We start from the raw sequence: 12,336 nt of genomic DNA, 5'->3' as shown, positions 1-12,336 counted from the left end.
TAAACCACATATCTCACATATTTCAACAGGGTATCTTGCTTTATTATTATTTCTTATGAATTTCTTAAATAAACAAACTTCAATAACATCAGCGCAGATCATTTGAACGCTGCTGATATATGACGCTATAAAGTGACGCTTGAGCGATCAAGTATTCCAATGTATAAAAAAGCTTTCATTCGATTCCTGCATCTTCGTTTTCTTTCCTTGCAGCCTTCCCTCGTATCCAACAGGGGGTGGAGCTGAGACGCGAAGAAAGGAAGCGAGGAAAGGAAACGAGGATGCACAACTTAAAGGGTTAGTTTACCCAAAAATGAAAATGATGTCATTAATGACTCACCCTCATGTCGCTCCAAGCCCGTAAGACCTCCGTTCATCTTCAGAACACAGTTTAAGATATTTTAGATTTAGTCCGAGAGCTTTCTGTCCCTCCATTGAAAATGTATGAACGGTATACTTTCCTTGTCCAGAAAGGAAATAAAGACATAATCAAAGTAGTCCATGTGACATCATTGGGTTAGTTAGAATGTTTTGAAGCATCGGAAATACATTTTGGTCCAAAAATAACAAAAACCACGACTTTATTCAGCATTGTATTGTCTTCCGGTTCTGTTGGGGATCCGCGTTCAGTGACGGTGCTGACGTAAGACGCTGCTGACGTGTGTCTGGTGCGCCCGAGCTTCGTTTACAGTCTGAGGGAGACGCACGCTGGAAACAAAACAATCTTCACAAACATGTCTACGGATTTCCACACAGAGGAAGACTTGCATTGTTTTGCCCAGCCATATTTATTTGAACCCGAATACATGGACACACCAGATACACGTCAGCAGCGTCTTACGTCATCAGCGTCACTGCGGACTCGTGAACACAGATCCCCAACAGAACCGAAAGACAATACAATGCTGAATAAAGTCGTAGTTTTTGTTATTTTTGGACCAAAATGTATTTCCGATGCTTCAAAACATTCTAACTAACCCACTGATGTCACATGGACTACTTTGATGATGTCTTTATTTCCTTTCTGGACAAGGACAGTATACCGTTCATACATTTTCAATGGAGGGACAGAAAGCTCTCGGACTATATCTAAAATATCTTAAACTGTGTTCTGAAGATAAACGGAGGTCTTACGGGCTTGGAGCGACATGAGGATGAGTCATTAATGACATCATTTTCATTTTTGGGTGAACTAACCCTTTAAGCCTGGTTCACACGGCAGGATAATTACGCTGATGTTAGCCCCGATTTACCCCTTCCGACAATCTTAAGGATGCTCCGATTATCGTAAAATAATCTGGTCAGATATTCCTGCCGTGTGTGGTGTGTTAAGAGTGCTCTCGTCTGCTCGGAAGGACGTCGGGAACGCTCCGATCTCAAATCGGGGATATCCAACATGTTGGATTTTTTTGGCCCGATTTCTCCTCGTGTGTGGTGTCCCCCGGGGACAAACGAGCACGCAGCCTGTGGACTTTGACGTTTAGCCAATCAGAAAGCGAGGTGACGAGGCGCCGGTAAACAAAATCAAAACAGCCGGCGGCATGGCGCACCAGAAAGTCCGGTGGACGTCGGAGATGGAGGACCAACTCGTCGACCTGTGGCAACACCGTGAATGTTTGTACAACGTTTCGGGTAAAGAATATCATAACCGCAATGACAAGGAGAGGAATTGGGCAGAAATTGCTGCAGCACTTGAGATACCAGGTAATGTTTATCTACACTACACATCGCTAGCATGACGATAACATCCATTCATATAAATGTCTCGTGTCATGATTGTTTACTCTGAAGTCACGTTTGATCTCGAGGTATTTTGCGAGATTTTCCGTCTGACCTGGGAATGCTCGGGAGTCAAATCGGTTCGTGTGTGATGTGTTGATTTTGCCGTGTGGCTGCGCACCACACACTGTACGACCAAAACTGTTAGACCCGTGATTTTTTATCGCCGTGTGTGGGGTCTCTCAGGTTTGGAAAATCGGCCGACAATTTTAAAATCGTCCCTTGTGAACCAGGCTTTAGAAATGAGAAGCACCCTATGTATGATAGGCCTACTCAACGGCGAGAGACAACTTATCTTTTTATTCCGTCTGAACTGTGCCCTGAATTACACATATGATGTTTGTCAATTTAAAAGATAACTATGAAAGTCAAGAAAGTCACAGTTTGTCATAAAACAGAAGAGTAACATTTAGTTTTATGTGAAAATCCCTCAATGAACTACATCACTCGTCTCGCACTATGTACATCACCAAGCTCGTGTGTGTGTGCAGTCTGGTACAAAACACACAGGCATGACGGCGTAACGTTACGATTATAAAACGTTAGACTATAGAAACAGTAGGCTTGTTTGAGATGAGCAAAATCAGCGCGGAACAGATCACCGGTGATCAGCGCGTAATGCATGCCGGTTAGAAATGTGTCCGAGTGCGGTCCGCCTTGCTCTGAGGCGCACGTGTCGGATTCGACAGTCGCACGCAGTTGCTCTCCACCGACTGCGCTGATCAAAAGAATGATGGGAAACGACTTGCTGACGACACACCTTAATGTTGATTGGTTTAAACAACCGTGATGTATTGTTCTCTTTTAAAATGTTTGATTTTAAAACTCGGAATCATGTTTTATGTGTATGTTATGAAGTGAATATTCCCAAACTCTCTGCGATCTCTATGGGTTATGCAATGTAATTTTATTATTAAAAACTAATAAACTAATAAACATAAACATATTCCAGCATTGCAATCTTAACGTCGCAGACGGTTCATAATAGTCACAGAGCTTCAGAGCTAAGGCAGGGCTACAGATTATTGCTACAGATTGTCCCTAAAGAACTATCTAACAGTTAGTAGTACCGCATTGTAATGGATTTGCTTTCTTGTCAGTTGTTTGACATGGATTTTTAACGAGGGTTCAACAAAAGGTAGGCTTTAAATTACTTAATTCCTGCTGCTGGTGTATAATGGGTGTGTCGTTGCGGCTCCAACCAACAAATTAGCGTAGTTTTCAGTCAGAGGTAGGGGTGGGCGATACTGCAAAATTCGGTATCGATCCGATACCAATACTTTTTAATTTTAAAAGCATGCACTTGAACTTACATGCACTTTCCTGTGCTAGAGCAGTGTGTCATGATTTATGAGGTGAATGCATCATTAATATGCTAAATCTGAAGACGTTTTCATGACCACTAATTATTTTGTGATCTGTGCTCTCAACTCGCCTGTAATTAGTCAAAACTGTAATATTATTACAATTTAACATGGGCTATTCTGTCATTTATTCCTGTGATCAAAGCTGAATTTTCAGCATCATTACTCCAGTCTTCATGATCCTGCATGATGAGAATTCATTTTAATATGCTGATTTGCTGCTCAAGAAACATTTCTTATTATTATCAATGTTCAAAACAGTTCAATGTTTTTGTGGAAACCAAATAATTTGGCATAAAATGTATCATGATGAACAAAGTTGAAAGAACAGCATTTATATGAAATAGTTTTTTTTAATAAAAAAAACCCTGTAAAACCCTTGACTGTCACTTTCGATCAATTTAATGCATCGATCCTTTGTTGAATAAAAATATTAATTTCATTAAACAAATCTTACTGACGTCAACATTTTGAACCATTATGTAAACTTTTAATTTGTTTATTGCGAAATAACTCCCGATTGTTTCTCTGTCATCTAAGCAAGGCTTCATTTCCCAAACGCACTGAGACAAGCATCAACATCGAACGCTCTCTGTGATTGATTGGTTTCGTCTTGTATCCAGATGACTAGGAGAAATAGTTCTACCCTACACAATTATTCGCTAACATTCGCTTATTTTTAAACTTAGAAGCTTTTTTTACGTACTGAATTGAGTTCTAAATTAATAAAAATTACTGGTTAAAAAAAACACATTTGGATCGATATTTTTATGTGAGGATCGATCCTTTTCGATACCACGTCATTATCGAAAGTATTGATACTTCAGGATCGATCCGCCCACCCCTAGTCAGTGGACTGTCATTGACAGGCGAGAGCTAGCATTTTATTTGAGTTTTAGCCTACATGTAGCCTTGTATTACGGTCTGTGAATTAAGATATCCTACAAGCCTGCTCTAATGCAGCGCTTGTTACTAGACATCAAGTTGTTGATTTTGGCTCGAAACATGTTTGTGTCTAGTTTGTGAAGTAGCATCGCTAGCTAAAGGCTACCGCTAGCTATTACTGGATTTTAAAGATAATCTTTTTTATGCACCCGTGTCGTGTGTCATTAAATACCCTGATCATTTTCATCATCATTTTCCCCCGAGAGTATGCCATTATTCAGTAATCTAACAAAAGCAATCACTATGAAACATGTAACTTACATGTGTGTCTGAGGTGATTTAATTGCTACATCATAACCCCGTAACTCCACCGCGACAATACTTTGATGGTTTGTCAGAACAAGGCAGAGTGCCATAACTTGCGCCTCCAGCACCTGCTTCAGCACATTATGTGTGTAATGTATGCGCTCGTGCAAAAACAAACATCCCCGCCGGCCCCACAAAAGCCTACACACACGTCAAATACACATGAATGATTATCGGCCTGTTCACATTGGCCCTATTTTGACATCGGAACGATACCGATACCAAGATATGGTACAGAACCAATCCCGTGTCATCACCGTGTGCGGAAAATTCACAGAAAAAATGTTTTTTCTCTTCCAATAGTGATTTACTGATGGCAGCTTTAGAAGTCCCGTACAAAACTAATCCAATGAATTTGAACATCTCTCCAAGGGTGATGGTGGTCCACTTGTACTTTTTCCCATCAGCAATGTTTCTCTCTGCCAGCTTGTTTGTGTTGGCACACAATGTCCTGATTGAATCACTAAAAAAGTGCTTGAAAATGCAGAGGGGGCTTTGCTCTACAGACGTGTCCAATTGCACTCCAGGTTCCAGTCTGGGGCAAAACCTATGCGGAATGGGAGCCACATCAGGATCCTTTTCTGTCTTCCATCCTTGTTCCGGCTGGTCTTGTGGTGCTGGACATCTGACAGGTGAAAGTGGCTGGCCTACTGGGGAGCCAAACTGACTCTGTGACACAGAGGGCCTCCTTCTCCTACGACGCGACCCCAAGGTAGGGGTCGCAGACCATCCTCTTTGTGCTCTGTGGCAGTGCTGGAGGAGCCGGGTCGAGGAGGAGACCTGGATCTATGGGCTGCAGGAGGAGACCTGGATCTGTGGGCTGCAGGAGGAGACCTAGATCTGTGGGCTGCAGGAGGAGACCTAGATCTGTGGGCTGCAGGAGGAGACCTAGATCTGTGGGCTGCAGGAGGAGACCTAGATCTGTGGGCTGCAGGAGGAGACCTGGATCTATGGGCTGCAGGAGGAGACCTGGATCTGTGGACTACAGGAGGAGACCTGGATCTGTGGGCTGCAGGAGGAGACCTGGATCTGCGGGCTGCAAGAGGAGACCTGGATCTGCGGGCTGAAGGAGGAGACCTGGATCTGCGGGCTGCAGGAGGAGACCTGGATCTGTGGGCTGCAGGAGGAGACCTGGATCTGTGGGCTGCAGGAGGAGACCTGGATCTGTGGGCTGCTGGAGGAGACCTGGATCTGTGGGCTGCAGGAGGAGACCTGGATTTGCGGGCTGCAGGAGGAGACCTGGATCTGCGGGCTGCAGGAGGAGACCTAAATCTGCGGGCTGCAGGAGGAGACCTGGATCTGCGGGCTGCAGGAGGAGACCTGGATCTGCGGGCTGCAGGAGGAGACCTGGATCTGCGGGCTGCAGGAGGAGACCTGGATCTGTGGGCTGCAGGAGGAGACCTGGATCTGTGGGCTGCAGGAGGAGACCTGGATCTGCGGGCTGCAGGAGGAGACCTGGATTTGCGGGCTGCAGGAGGAGACCTGGATCTGCGGGCTGCAGGAGGAGACCTGGATCTGCGGGCTGCAGGAGGAGACCTAAATCTGCGGGCTGCAGGAGGAGACCTGGATCTGCGGGCTGCAGAAGGAGACCTGGATCTGCGGGCTGCAGGAGGAGACCTGGATCTGCGGGCTGCAGGAGGAGACCTGGATCTGCGGGCTGCAGGAGGAGACCTGGATCTGCGGGCTGCAGGAGGACACCTGGATCTGCGGGCTGCAGGAGGAGACCTAAATCTGCGGGCTGCAGGAGGAGACCTGGATCTGCGGGCTGCAGGAGGAGACCTGGATCTGCGGGCTGCAGGAGGAGACCTGGATCTGCGGGCTGCAGGAGGAGACCTGGATCTGCGGGCTGCAGGAGGAGACCTGGATCTGCGGGCTGCAGGAGGAGACCTGGATCTGTGGGCTGCAGGAGGAGCAGAAGCGGTGCTGTGTGGAAGAGGGCAAGCGGTCGGGGTCCTGGGTTCAGCAGATGATGTAGCCTACTCGGCTGCTCTGGGATTTCCTGATTTAGACTAAAACACACAGATTTTGTAATTAGTTTACATTCCCACATATCAAAAGTTGTACAGCCGTTATTACAATGTGGTAAATAAAGATTAGCTATTCATCATCATGTGTGTATTTTTCACATCAATTCATAGAACTTCTAACTACAAAATTATTACTGGAGCCTTCATCATAGTATTATATGCACAGAGTAAATACAATGTCTAAACCAAACCCCCTCCAATGTAGACAAATAGTACTTAGATAAGGCTTACTGCACCATTATTTCTGAAAAGCTACAATAAAAAATGTCCCTAAAAAACATTACAGTAAAATAGACAAGCAAAGTAAACAAAATAGCTTATAAATGAAGATGGACTACATGCGGCCAAAACTGCAATCTCATTTTAGCAATAGGCTACTGTACTACCTATGTAGCAGACAAAGGCCCATGCATTTTCAAATCTACTTACAAACAGTAGTGGCGCACATTATTTGATTACTGCACCGTTATATCTGAAAAGCAACAATAAAATAATTTTACTAAGAAAAACAATACAATATTAGAAAACATATTATCAGCAATATTGCATTTATACTTACTCCTCAAATGGATCAATTCCGTTCAGAATTTGATCCTCTTCATCTGAATCAAATCGATCTGGATCAGATCCGTTTTCACTCTCATCGCTCTCGGCAAAAATCATTTCAGCAGCTTGCTCGGCAATGAATCTTCGTTTGGCCATATTGATTTTTTTTTTTAAAAGAATCTAGTACAAATACGCGTATCTCCAAATGTGTTGTGTCCAAAGACTGTATAAAAGGATGTGTCTTGGAGTTGGAAGACGCAAAAATTGTGGGAATCCCACATGGGATTTATTCCAAACCCCTCCCCTTTTTTACGTTCTTTTAGGTGAGAACAGCCTGCAGATTTGCACAAAGCTTCTCATTGGTTACTGTACGTACACATCGCCGCCAACTTGAGCTGCAAAGAAGCTCTAGTCGCCCTGTCAAGGACGCTTGTCAAAAAGTACGGGGAAGCTTGTTGACGCTTTGGCCACTCTGACGTAGCAGCTTTCTACGTTCGATCATGGGAGAAGAGAAGTGTCACAACATGAAATGTTAAAAGAAAAAACAAGCAATACATAACATTGACACTTGAAACCTTTTATAATGACAGTATTTTTATAAAAGTTTTGGTCACATTTGGTCAGGGGAAAAAAAAAACTTTCCGAAACTTGTGACAAACCGGAAGGAGTATTTGTGGCACAGAAATACTCATAGACAGTAAAAGAAATGGACACAGCGACCCCATTGATTTAAACGGAGAAGACTGTAGTCCGATTATTGCACTTCCTGCCTGATGGCTGAGCGACTGCGCAGGCTCAAACTGAGCTTAACGAGTCTGACAGTTGTAAATCTTCTAGTAGCTGTGCCAAGACAAATCTGAATCACCGTCCTAATTCCTCAAAAACATTGTTGAAATATTTTGTTCTGTTGCCTCATAGACAGTAAAAGATTGCCCGCGAGCTTCTCCTCCTGTCTATACGGTAATGTCTCTATTGTGCGACAGAAGTCGCGTCGTTATGACGCAATCATTAGCCTATTTTTACAAAATCAGCTTCTACGGGTTCATAACGTAAGATACAAAGTAATGGAGCCTTTTATACATTGTTGTGTTTCTTAAGAAATAAATAATGGACAAATGAAGTCTTTGGACGCCTCAGATGTAAAGTTATTCGCTGTCAAAGTGATGCCAAAATGAATGGGAGTCAATGGAATGCTAACAGCAGGTGAAGTTCTGCTACAATGGCAGCTCCCGCGCATAGACAGTGGCTCCCGCGAGGTTTCAGTTTCCGGCTGATGGATTACCCCCTTGGAAATACTCCCATCAAACGTACAACCAGAGAATTTCTAATAGAAGAGAATTGGCACTGTCTAGTTACTTCCGGTTTCTAGACTGGCTGCAGTAACAGGTCTCTATGGGGTTTCACCCCCAGAAATCCACTTTTCTCAGGATGTAATTTATTTGTCAAGTAATTTGAAAGTTGCATTCAATAGCGGGGCTAAGATAATACACTCAGCTGAAATTGTATTTTTAAGTTCACTTATCTGTTCTAAAAATCAGTTCAAAAATGTGATGACGTCACATAATAGCAGAATGCTGCCGTGTTCCGGCCAACAACGACCTAACCTGTAAGAAATCGAAAGGACTTAAGTACTCGTTCATTCGTCTTTTGGACTATAATCTATATTGAACTTGCGGAATCAACAATAAAATCTACATTGATTCAACGACAAGCAGGAGAAATATGGAATTACTTTTGTGCCAATAATAATGAACGTAACTTTTCAAGAAACTGATGAAAATATAAATTGAAACTGAAAAAAATATCTTTGAAACTGAAAAAGAATAAATCGCGGGCACATTTTTTTACTTCGTTCTTAATACACGGCATGTTTTGCTAACTATTTCTCATATTTCGTTCGCTGATCTGAACTTACAAATGCGCTTCCAGAATTTTCAGTTACGCTTCTGAAGTTTTCGTTCGCAGTTCTGACACATATCTCTCGTGGGGGCGGGGCTAGTAGCAGTGTGTTCTCATTGGCTACTGAGTTTTTGATTGACAGCTTCGTGACTTGGAAGTGAAGACGTCAGTGTTGTGTTTACATGTTTGAATGTGAGCGTCTGTAAGCGCAGCTTTCTATTTAATTTTACTGATATTAAGTTATGTTTGTTTTTTAATTTTATCTGTATTTACCTGCTGCTACTACTTTGTCGACAGAAGCTTTTAGGAGTGCAAGAGATCTATTGAGTCTATTCACTATTCAGGTGTAATTGTACATTAAAATAGGCCTACTGTATAATACTGAAAATATTGTATAGTGTCCAATGTTTTCGGAGAATATTTGTTTATTCCTGATGATTCTTTTGCATGTTAGGCTCTGGTTAGATTGAGCTGTTACAATTTAAAAAAAATACTAGCATAGTGTGTGATATTCAGCCGTCAAGAAGAAAGTTTCACTTCAACCAGGTAATCAAGGTTGGCAACCATGTCCATTACTCATTGTCAGCATATGCATTTACACCATCAACATTAATGATCACTTACATAAGAGGAATTTAAACAATATAAAAATTACAATCGTGGCCTGTTGTCAAATGATACAGACCTCAAAGGGCATTTCATTACATATGTCACACAAAGAATGTTTTTTATCATGCTGATAATTTTATTTAGTTATTTAATTTAGTTAATATTATCTTCTAACATTTAAAATTTAAAATTTAAAATTAAAATTTTAACAATCATCAACAGTTTCAATTGTGATTTATACAACCAGTTAAATGAAAGTAATTACAAATATGAATTCAAATAAATGTACATTCTTTATTGTCAATACACACAAGTATCAAAGTGAAAGTCTTGGATGCAATAATGTTGTGACAGGAAAGACCAGAATCCACAAACATTACCTGCATACTATACATGTAATGCACAGTATTATCATGATATACATTACTATACAAAATGCACAATTACAAATACAGAATACATATTTAAAATTCATATACATTTTAAATGATGCTATGATCCTTTGAACAGTTCCTGTTATAGTAAAAGTAACAAAGCAGTGACTGGGTGGGTACAAGGATAGTCCGCCCAAAAAATGAGAATTCTCTCATCATTTACTCACTTCATGCCATCCCAGATGTATAAGACTTTCTTTCTTCAAACATAAACAAAGATTTTTAAGGAAATAATCCATCTCTGTGAGTCCATATAATACAAGTGGATTGTAATTCATGTACATATGATAGTAGGTCGGAAGTGACTTTTAATAGTTTTAAACGGTTTACAATTTACATTATTAGTATTTTTCTTGTCTAGCCTATTGTTTCACTCCAGAAGTGATTGATTCATCCACTGAGGTCGCATGGACATCACGGTCACTGTGTGTGGTTTTTAAAGCATCTTTAGGACTCGCAGAGATGGATTACTTTCCTTAAAATCTTAATTCGTGTTTATCTGTAGAAATAAAGTAAAATGCATCTGGGACAGCGTGAGGGTGAGTAAAATAAGTGAGAATTGTATTTTTGGGTGAACTATCCCCTTAACATTCATATGCTGTTGGTATGCTAATCCATGATCAGCATAAACTAATATAAATCAAGTGCAACCTCTTGTGTACTTGTGAACTGTGTTTGTTTTGATCTAGAGGAAATTAAAATATTTGCTATTTTATAAAAACAAAATAAATCAGGTGTCTGAAGATCAAGATCCCAGTCATTCAAATGTGATGTGTCTGAACAAAGTAAGATTATTGTCTGATGTGGACAGTGTATCTCTGGTACTATCACTCCATCCTCTGTGTCAGCATCAAAATTTTGTTTATGGAAAAGTTGCTCAACTCCCTGGAAAATGAGAAAGGAAACATATAATCAATACAAACTGATTTGAACTCCCACATACAGTAACAAGTTGAAGACTTAAAATATTTATTTCAAACAAATTATATAAATGTTTTAAGGGATTTTACAGTACTAAATATTTACATCTGAGTCATGCACCATTTATCATCTGTAATACTGTTGTGTAACCAGTAGATGGCTGTTATAGCCCTATATATAAACATATATCCATGGCTGTGTATTCCCTAGTTGCTGGATGTTTTCAGTCATAATTACTTGCATGTATTAAGTTTTGAATTTGGACATATATTTATTATTAAAGAGTATTAAAGATTAAACATTTTTCTCAGAAATTTTAATTTGAAGTGAACATTTTTGCATTATTATTAGTCAAATATGGACACAGAAAAAGCATTTTGTTACTCATACTAGCTACATATAATAGCTTTATCAGTCATCTTTATCACACAAAAGTAATCAGAATAAATATTGTGACCAGGGTGATACTTCAAAATAATTGTGTGTTTACATATCATGAACAGAGACGTGGTCTGAGTTCAAAAACTCTGCATCACAAATTCATCAGAAATTGAGAAATTCAGGTTTAAATAGCTTTATTGGCATGGTAAAAAAAGGCTTTACATTGCCAAGGTTGAATCAGGCAGTGATTGACAGCGCTCTGGTCCAATGGCATCGGTCATTGTCTGATACAGTACTTTTTGTACTGTAGGCTACACAGTACAGATACTGTACAGTACTCTAGCCCAATGTTGTTTGGGGTGGCTGGGGGGAATATTATCTAATCGAAGCAACTATGATCTAATCAAAGACATAATCGTATGTAGATAAACAAGTCATGTAATGATTGGGCTAACAGTTGAATCAAGACAACACTGTATAATGTTATGGGCTCACTGAGCTCTAAAATGCCTCACCACCTTAAAAAGCAAGTACTGTATTATAAATAGTATTAGTATTGTATATATATATTAAAAAAAAAAGACTTACCACGAGTATCCAGTATCCTGATAGTGACGATGACTAATGATAATGATATCATTCGTCTGTAGGCTACTATTCCTTCTATAAGAAATCATCTCAACAATATAGTGTACCAGCAAATAAATACACAAACTTAATATCAGTAAAATTAAATAGAAAGCTGCGCTTACAGACGCTCACATTCAAACATGTAAACACAACACTGACGTCTTCACTTCCAGGTCACGAAGCTGTCAATCAAAAACTCAGAAGCCAATGAGAACACACTGCTACTAGCCCCGCCCCCACGAGAGATATGTGTCAGAACTGCGAACGAAAACTCAGGGAGCGTAAACGAAAACTTCAGAAGCGTAACTGAAAATTCTGGAAGCGCATTTGTAAGTTCAGATCAGCGAACGAAATATGAGAAATAGTTAGCAAAACATGCCGTGTATTAAGAACGAAGTAAAAAAATGTGCCCGCGATTTATTCTTTTTCAGTTTCAAAGATATTTTTTTCAGTTTCAATTTATATTTTCATTAGTTTCTTGAAAAGTTACTTTCA

General features: G+C 40.5%; 1 protein-coding gene across 1 annotated transcript in view; it reads right to left on the bottom strand.

The window, feature by feature from the left end:
* The window catches only part of eif3ba (eukaryotic translation initiation factor 3, subunit Ba), a 220,829-nt gene that overhangs the window by 190,765 nt on the left and 17,728 nt on the right, over positions 1-12,336 (bottom strand). The window lies entirely within an intron of this gene.

This window comes from Siphateles boraxobius, unplaced genomic scaffold (assembly GCF_051911475.1).
Source record: "Siphateles boraxobius isolate OS27281-9 unplaced genomic scaffold, OSU_SipBor_1 66, whole genome shotgun sequence".
Classification (NCBI taxonomy): domain Eukaryota; kingdom Metazoa; phylum Chordata; class Actinopteri; order Cypriniformes; family Leuciscidae; genus Siphateles; species Siphateles boraxobius.
Note: the sequence above shows the minus strand (reverse complement) of the source record. Positions and strands in the feature narration are given on the sequence as shown.